At 32.5% G+C, this 9006-nt stretch overlaps 1 long non-coding RNA gene across 1 annotated transcript; it reads right to left on the bottom strand.

Annotated features, from left to right (window-relative positions):
• Nucleotides 1-5911: 5911 nt before the first annotated feature.
• On the bottom strand, nt 5912-8321 carry LOC143238275 (uncharacterized). The gene is made up of 3 exons (XR_013020490.1): nt 8198-8321; nt 7898-8025; nt 5912-6117 (listed from the first exon to the last, which is right to left on the bottom strand). It is a non-coding gene; the product is annotated as an uncharacterized LOC143238275 (long non-coding RNA).
• Nucleotides 8322-9006: the final 685 nt, after the last annotated feature.

Here is a 9006-nt window from a genome sequence, read left to right as displayed (position 1 = left end):
AGGCAAATCTAGCTTTTTGTGTCTTTTTACAAATTATACGCATCAAAATTTATATTCGTGCTAATATTCATCTTGATTGCTGTACATATAACCTCACAGGAGCTCAAATTACACATTTTTGTTGTTTTTACTTTTGAATAAAATCCTTAGAAAGGCCCAAATAAAATGAAGGAAAAGGTGTTTGGGAATATTGGACCTACCAAGTTTCACGTTAATTCGCCGAGAAATGAAGGAATGATGGTCGACTGAAAACTGTTATGACAAAGAAAGAAAAATGTTCATCGCCAATAACAACATGTAATAGTTTATCTCATAATGATGAGAAAATAACTTGAAGTAATAATGTATTAAAGTGACGGCTGGTATAGATATTATGTGGTTGAAACGTTGTTTTTGTATTTTATTTTAATTATAAGGTTTTCAATGCCCATATCAGTCATCCCTACAATACATTAGTAGTTTATCTGCTCTTTTTGCTATTAACAACGAGATCTAAGTAACAACAGTTATTATGTTGTGTACATCTTATACAAAATGATGTAGAATTACTACATTCTAATGTTTTACGACAAACCTAGAATTGAAAAGTTTACTTTCGAAGGTCTGAAGCTGGAATTGAAGGAGCGACGTGAGGACAACCTAATACACAAATACTTCCGCTATTTTCTAATTTTACAGACCTCAGTGGTCAGTAAAAATAGGTTAAGGTCAAGTGTGAACAGTCTCGGCTGGTTCATTACTAACAGTAACGTTAGAAAGCCCTTATTGGCTCGAATAGCAGGGAATAAACGTTCTCAAATATATATACAATAATTGAAGGGGGTGAACTGTAAATTTGGTTATTTTGGACTCCATACAATTAACAAATAAAAAAATGAGATTCTGGCAAAAATGCGATATTACAGTTTGTTTGTTTGTTTTTGAATTTCGCACAAAGCTACTCGAGGGCTATCTGTGCTAGCCGTCTCTAATTTAACAGTGCAAGACTAGAAGGAAGGCAGCTAGTCATCACCACCCACATCCAAGTCTTGGGCTACTCTTTTACCAACGAATAGTGGGATTGACTGCACATTATAACGCCCCCACGATTGTAATAGGTAGGTTAGGACTAAAAATAAATGCACTTCAAAAGTAAAGAACAACGAGAAGTGAAGCAAAAACATGCTGAATAAGGTTATAAGATATTTCTTTATGAATTTATAAAAAACAATGTAAAGATTATTATAGTTTTTAATTTCACTTCAGCTGTTATGACTCTGCGTTATTATACGAAAATCAATTATTCCAATATTTTTTCCAATTGTGTGTTGTAATAACGTACCACGTATAACTCAGCTCACGTTATGATTGAATAGTTTCAAGTAGTAACGTTTCATGTATAACACAACACAGTTTATGATTGTACTTTAAACTTAAGGCAAGCTATAATTTGTAGATTCTCAAGGTTCATATGTAGTAGTTTCTACAAACTTTAAAATATCGTGACTGAAATTTACTTAAAAACAGTTTCCCAATCACGATTTTCACAAACTGAGTGTATGTAATTGTACGGTAGTATTCAGTATAATAAATTTACTAATACTTATAGTTCATTCAAAAATTCCGAAAATTTATAATGTTAGGAATGCAGTTCTTGTATTATGAATAGACAAGTGTCAGTAATATCTATAGACCAGATACAGGTATGTTATTATAAACGGACAAATGTCAGCAACATCATATAATATCTATAGACAAGATAGTGATTTGCTATTATGATTAGACAATTGTCAGTGATATCCATAGACGAGATACAATCTGTTGCAATGTAAGTGGAGAGACAAGACTATTTATAAGTAAAATTAACCCTTTACACCTTACTTTAAACAATGAAGGTAATGTTTATCAGATGATTCAGTTTCTAAATAATTCATATTTCGTTCAGTCTTACTACTATCATTTATACATATTTACTGTCAGAAACAGAAGATTATAGCATTCGGGACAGCTTAAATGGGTTATGATGAAAATATTATCGAAGTTGAGCAACGTTTTGAAAAGATTATATTACCATCTGGTACAAGTTATTTACATAAACTGTTGAATGTATATATACACCTTCGTGCAAATTAATTGAAACAAATGGTCATTTTACAATATTTTCAGCATGGCGGCTGGTGTAGGCTCGCTGGACTCGTTGATTTCCTTTAATAGTCATTTTTCACACAGACGGCGTCATTAGCTGTGTTTCGCAGTACGGCCGATCTATTTTTTGGGATACATAACAAAATTTTGAGGAATATTACGTCATTCGAAATTGCGTTAGAAGGGCAAGGAGACCAGTCAAAAAACAACTTCTTACTAACTCAATGAAGAAAAAACCGTATCAATGGGGTCTAAAATACAAGAACTAAACGCAAGAACAGAGGAGAAAGGTGTTATTCAGTAACGAGACACATTTCTTCGTACAGGGTCAAAGAAGTCTGCATGTTCGCAGATCTCCAGGTGAGAAACTTCGAGAATCTCACATCAATCAATTCGTAAAACATCCCTTGAAGATGTTTGGGGCTTTTCAGCTACTAGGGCATCGGAGGCTTACATATTGTAGACGGCATGATGCGAGGACCACAGTACATCGATGTTTTGCAGAGAAGAATCGTTCCAGAATTGAAAAAGAGATTTCTAGATGGATCTGGCATTTTTCAGTAAGATTAGGCTCTGTGCCATACATCGAAACTTGTGAATAATTTTATGACTACAACGCGAATAAAGGTACTGGACTGGCCTGGAAACTCTCCAGACTTAAATCCTATTGCAAATCTTTGGGCGATTTGAAAAGAAAGACTTCGGGGAAAAAACTGTACTACGATAGATAAGCTAATTGAGGCTATAATTGAAGTGTGGTACCGCGATCCAAAAATTAGTAAAGATTCCAGTCAACTCGTGGACTTGATGTTAAAACGGATTAATGATCTTCTGAAAAATAAAGGCGATCATATCATGTGTTAATTTGTGAGTAATTTTTGGATTCTCAGAAATAAAACGCAAAAAAAATGAAAAAATCGTAATTTTCCGTCTTGTTTCAATTAATTTGCATAAGGGTGTAGTAATCGAAGAGAACACATGACCGGAGATTGCTTAACACTTTAGTAACGGTATTTTGACGCTCTGAGATGTTGGTTAAAGTAGGATTATTTTGTTTCATTAAGATAACCTATTCTATTTTCTGTTTCTTGATTTTGGTTGTTTGTATAGAATTATGGTGTTTTATTTAGATATGATGTGCGTTTCTTTAGGCTGTAATGATCGTAAACATAGGAAGTTTTTTTTTAGTTTATGATAAATCTGGTTTACAATTCACTACCGGTTTCTCCAATATAAAATTTTGAAAAATTGTCGGTACTGTGTGATCCTGTAGAGATTTTATCTAGCAATAATTTTAATTTAGAGTTCGGTTTTTGGTGTGGATTTGAAGACAAAATGCTTACAATGCAAAGTGTAGAACACATAAAAGTTAAGCAAAAATGTTTTATCAGAGAGATGTGGCTCATTGTTCTGATAAATGAGAGTCTTCAAATTTAAAGATAGCAATTTCAAAATTATTTTCCATGTTTAGATCCACATTGGTGTGAGAGTCGACATTTTCTACACTAGATTTTATCAAGTCTGTATAAGTTTAGAGGCAGAGCTGAGGTGCTTATTGAGCATAGATATTCAGCCAAATTTCACGAAACTTGTTGATGAAAACCTTCATCATTTTTCACATTGAAGATTAGTTGAAATGAAATTATTTTGATTAAACTAACATCTTTCAATAGAAATATACATATTTTAATAGTGTGGCCAACGTTGTTTTCATTAGCCACAGTTGTGGCCACTATGAAAAATACGTTGCCCACCCTGGTCTAGGTAGACACAGCAGATAGTCCGACATGGTTTCGTTATAAGAAAAAAACACATAGACATTTTATCCGATCATTAAAGAGCCTTTATTTTTATTCCAAAGTAATAGTTTATAGGATGATATATTTAGAAAAAACTAAATACATTTAGAAACTTGATTACATATTTCAAACTAACATTTAAGTTCATCGTTTACTGAAAGTTGTTAGTATGTTTGCCTGTTCACATACACACAGTACGATTGAGCCAGATGGTTAACGTGTAACAGGCATGTGGCCATGCCGGCCACACCGTAGGATGGTTCATAAGTTCATCAAAATAATATTTTAAATATCATCAGAACTTTACAATACTATACAGTGTTTTCTTTTATAACAAAATTCTGTAAATATCATAACGAGAAGTCTGAATTACTTGTTCTTCTTCCTTCTGATAATTCAAAAACCAAACCAATATCTCTAAAGTGACATTAATTTCGAACGGAGTATCTGCTTTTAAAAATATTTTGTACCCATATAAAACAGATGACGCTACTACTGGGTTTATATTTAAATTGGTTGGTGCAGTTCCTGTCGACTAATAACATCGAATCGCTCACCTCATGCTTAGTATTGCTGGCGCACAAGAATACAACTAATATTGAAAGAAAAATTAAAAAAAAGGGAGTAAATGTTGGGATTGCACTTACATCATTCCACAGGTAAGAGTTAACACATAGTGTACTTAAATGATTCCACAGGTAAGAATTAACAAATAGTATACTTTCATCACTTCACAGGTAAGAATTAACAAATAGTATACTTTCATCACTTCACAGGTAAGAATTACACATAGTATACTGACATCATTCCACAGATAAGAGTTAACACACAGTGTACTTAAATTATTCCACAGGTAAGAATTAACACATAGTATACTGACATTATTCCACAGGTAAGAATTAACACATAGTATTTGTTGATGTATATATAAGCTGTAACTCGTCTTATGCATGAGATAAACGTTACAATAAAGTTTTACTTTCACGACATTATTACAAATAATATATTTGACAATATGGCTTCATATTGAGCTAAACGTGTATTTATGCATATACACAAAATTATAAGAAAATATGAACTAGTAACTTATTTATCCCTGTAATGGCACAAGGTAGAAATGAACTCTGAGAACAATTCAGACGTCATTATTGTAATTGACAAACTGAAATTTTCGAATTGGCTACTGTCTATAAGGTTTTACGCGAACTATGGGCATTCTCTTGTTCATTTCTCATTCAGAAAATGAATTATTTAAAAAATGTATCATTTCAAGAGTAATTCATATAGGTAAATGAAGTGGATAACCTTTAAGATTTTAGCGTACTTATGACTGACTTTAGTCTATAATGCTTTAAAATTGCATGTTTACACACACAACCGACACAAACAACAAAATAAATTTAAACAATATTATATTATAAATTGTTAAAACCAAAATAAAGCAGGTTAGCCACTTATACACGATGGAAAATATCTAAATACTTAATACTTCAACCACATAATTTTTATGCATTAACTAAATTCCATCTTTGAAAAGTAATTCGTTACATAAGTGACGAAATTTGAAACTGTGATTAATTCTTTACAGTTTTGACTATTACAAGAAGTTTTTATTTTCTAACATTCTTTTTACAAACCTCGAAAAATACATACGGAACATTACTTCAATATGTGTATGAACCTTAAACAAATAAATTGGAACTGTTCGATAAAATGTGTTAATCGTATTAAATATTTCCTTGATTACCATGTGTGGAGATGACCTTGGAAGAGCAAATGTAATAGGACAACCTCTGATTCTCATGTTTTATAATTAGACAAATATTCAGCTGGAAACTAACAAATGAAAGGGAAGAAGTCCAGACGAACCTAACCTTATCAGGCCTACTAAAACCTAAACTTGATGACAACTGTGTGTGAGTATCTGAGTATTTGTGATGTGTTTATTTACTGAAATATAATGAAAAAAAACCCACAAAGTTTGTAGATATTGATAGAAACATATTTATTGACTGTCAGATAACGTAAACATACTCATACACTACGAATATATATATATTGGTAAGAAGACATAATACTATCTAGACATTACTAAAATACTCGAAATACTTTGAAAAGTTTAGAACTGTTTACTTAATATGGCTTTAGCTTTCTTGGTTACACCTCAAATTCAGATACTTTGTCAGAGTGCCATCTGTATAATAACAATAAAACGTGATATAGTTTAGCTATTATTACTATGGGATATTTAAATATTAAATCATTTTCTGTACTACAACAATACAACATGTTATAGTTTGACTTTCAATATTCTGTGATATTTAAAATAAAATCGTTTTTTGTATAATAAGAATAAAACATAATATTGTTTGAGTATTAATATTATGTGACCATTCAATAGAATCATTCTAAATATGACAATGAAAATGTGATATATGAATTGCATACCTATTTTTGTTAAATTTCAAACATACTTTTATCGATTGTACAGAGTAAAGATTTTGTTTACTTTGCCACAATGATCCTCCAGGTTTACTAGTTTACATCAACCAGTGAAGTAAGAACATCGCGAGAACATTTATAACTGTTATACGCTACAAAGAACGTGATTTAACTAATAAAACATTTATGAAAGAACTGCCAATTTTATGAAAATAAAAAGAATTCTGTAAGGTACAAGCTCATGCAGGGAATTCTGGTTTATATAGATGAGAGAACAAATAATATAGACATATATGAATGCAACTGTTGGATTTTGTTTTTTATTAACAGAGGTTCTGTTATAATCTGGGTATTGATGATGATGTTTCTTTTTCTCTTAGATGACTGTCACTGGGTGTGTGTTCAAAGACACGACATGGAGGTTTTATACTTTCTCGCAAGTAGTGAAAACCTGCTAAACTTCAGACTTAGAAAGCAATACTTAATAAGAATAACAAATGGGAAAATGCGTCATAATAGTTAAAAATAGTAGAAAATATAGTGGTCAATAACATTTAAAATACTAGAAAAGATAGTGGTTAATAACATTTAAAATACTAGAAAAGATAGTGGTTAATAATAGTTAGAAACAGCAGAAAGGGTAGTGATTAATAATAGTTAGAGGCCCGGCATGGCCAGGTAGTTTAAGGCGTTCGACTCGTAATCTGAGGGTCGCGGGTTTGAATCCCCGTCGCACCAAACATGCTCGAATTTTCAGTAGTGGGGGCATTATAATGTTACAGTCATTCCAACTATTCGTTGGTTAAAGAGTAGCCAAGAGTTGGCGGTGGGTGATGAAGATTAGCTGCTTTCACTTTAGTCTTACATTGCTAAATTAGGGACGGCTAGCACAGATAACCCTTCAGTGGCTTTGCGCGAAATTCAAAAACAAACAAATAATAATAGAAACAGCAGAAATGATAGTGGTTAATAATCCTCGAATGAAATGACTAATAATATATTTATTGTACTGCTTCTAGCACGGTCTACTATTTTAATCTACTGAACAGTAAAATTCTTACCTACCTATGCCAAGGGATTGACTGTCACAGTTAAAACACACTCACGGCGAGAAATGTTTCGTGTTTTCAAATTTGGGTCTCCAACTATGAAATACAGAATACAGGGATCTAACGCAGCGCCAACATGTGTGGTAGTGATAGCAAGAAAAGGAGAAATAGTTGTAACGGTTGATAAATCAAAACCTATTATTTGTCTATGTACAGAAACTCCATGCACATGACCTATCTGTTTGTCCATAGTATCTGTCTGTATTGATCTGTTCGAGTGTCTGGAAAGTTCACCTGTGCGTAAATGATGTTTCTCTAACCAATAAATAAATCGGTATAAACGCAACATGGTCCCACATTTTCGTCGTAAGGTTATCCCAACTATTAACACAATTGCCATTTCTTGGCAAGGATACAAGATATTTGTCTATATTAAAAGTGTAAGTTCTCAATAGGTTAATAAAACCTAACTACAAAATTTACCTGTTAGCGTGGTCTGCAGCAGGAGTATATTCCACATACAGCACTGTGAAAATAGTCCACATATTCGTGACTGAAACACGTTGACCTACACCAACCTCTGTTGCCAGCACAGGAATGGTTATCAGAAGCTTTACATAGCTAAGAATTCACCAGCGAGAAAAAAAGTGTAAATCCAAGTTTTACCTTAATATGTTTATTACTTGCTGTCCTTTCGTTAAATAAGCATTAAAACAAAACATACAATAAGCTGATTTCTGTAAAACTAGTTATTTTGACTACAGAACAACTTAGAAAGGATACAGGCTCGTCTTATATTTGCAGCAGTAACGGCAGCGGCACCAACCTAAAGCGAACCAGAGCAGCCCAAACTGAAGGCCCAACAGTTGCTCCAATGTAAATTGCTGGAATTAGAGGATTTCGTTTCACAGCAAAGGAAAAACAACTTTATCAAAAGAAAGAGAAATCGACTTTAAGACCATTAATAAAATTACAATAATTATCACATATAATAAAAGAGAATATTCACAAAAATATAAAACACGAGTGGAAACAAAGAGAAGTGTCTTAACAACAATAATAATCAACGTACTGTTAACCTGATAAACACCAGATCATTGTATCTTGTGTTATTTGTTAACGTACTGTTAACCTGATAAACACCACTCTCGTATCTTGTGTTATTTCTTAACGTACTGTTAACCTAATAAACACCAGTCGTATGTAGTGTTATTTGTTAACGTACTGTTAACCCTGATAAACTTACCAGTCGTATCTAATTGTTATTTGTTAACGTACTGTTAACCTAATGAAACACCAGTCGTATCTAGTGTTATTTGTTAACAAACTGTTAAATACGATGTTACTATTAGTCGTATCTAGTGTTATTTGTTAACGTACTGTTATTAACCTCATAAGTCACCAGTCGTATTCTAGAAGTGTTATTGGTGCCAACTGTACTGTTGGTTAACCTGATATATTACCAGTCGTATCTAGTGTTATTTGTTAACGAACTGTTAAACATGATAAACACCAGTCGTATCTAGTGTTATTTGTTAACGTACTGTTATTAACCTGATAGAAACACCAGTCGTTATCTAGTGTTATTTGTT

Source organism: Tachypleus tridentatus, chromosome 13 (genome assembly GCF_004210375.1).
Source record: "Tachypleus tridentatus isolate NWPU-2018 chromosome 13, ASM421037v1, whole genome shotgun sequence".
Taxonomy (NCBI): domain Eukaryota; kingdom Metazoa; phylum Arthropoda; class Merostomata; order Xiphosura; family Limulidae; genus Tachypleus; species Tachypleus tridentatus.
The sequence above is the reverse complement of the archived record's forward strand: the minus strand, read 5'-3'. Positions and strand labels throughout refer to the sequence as shown.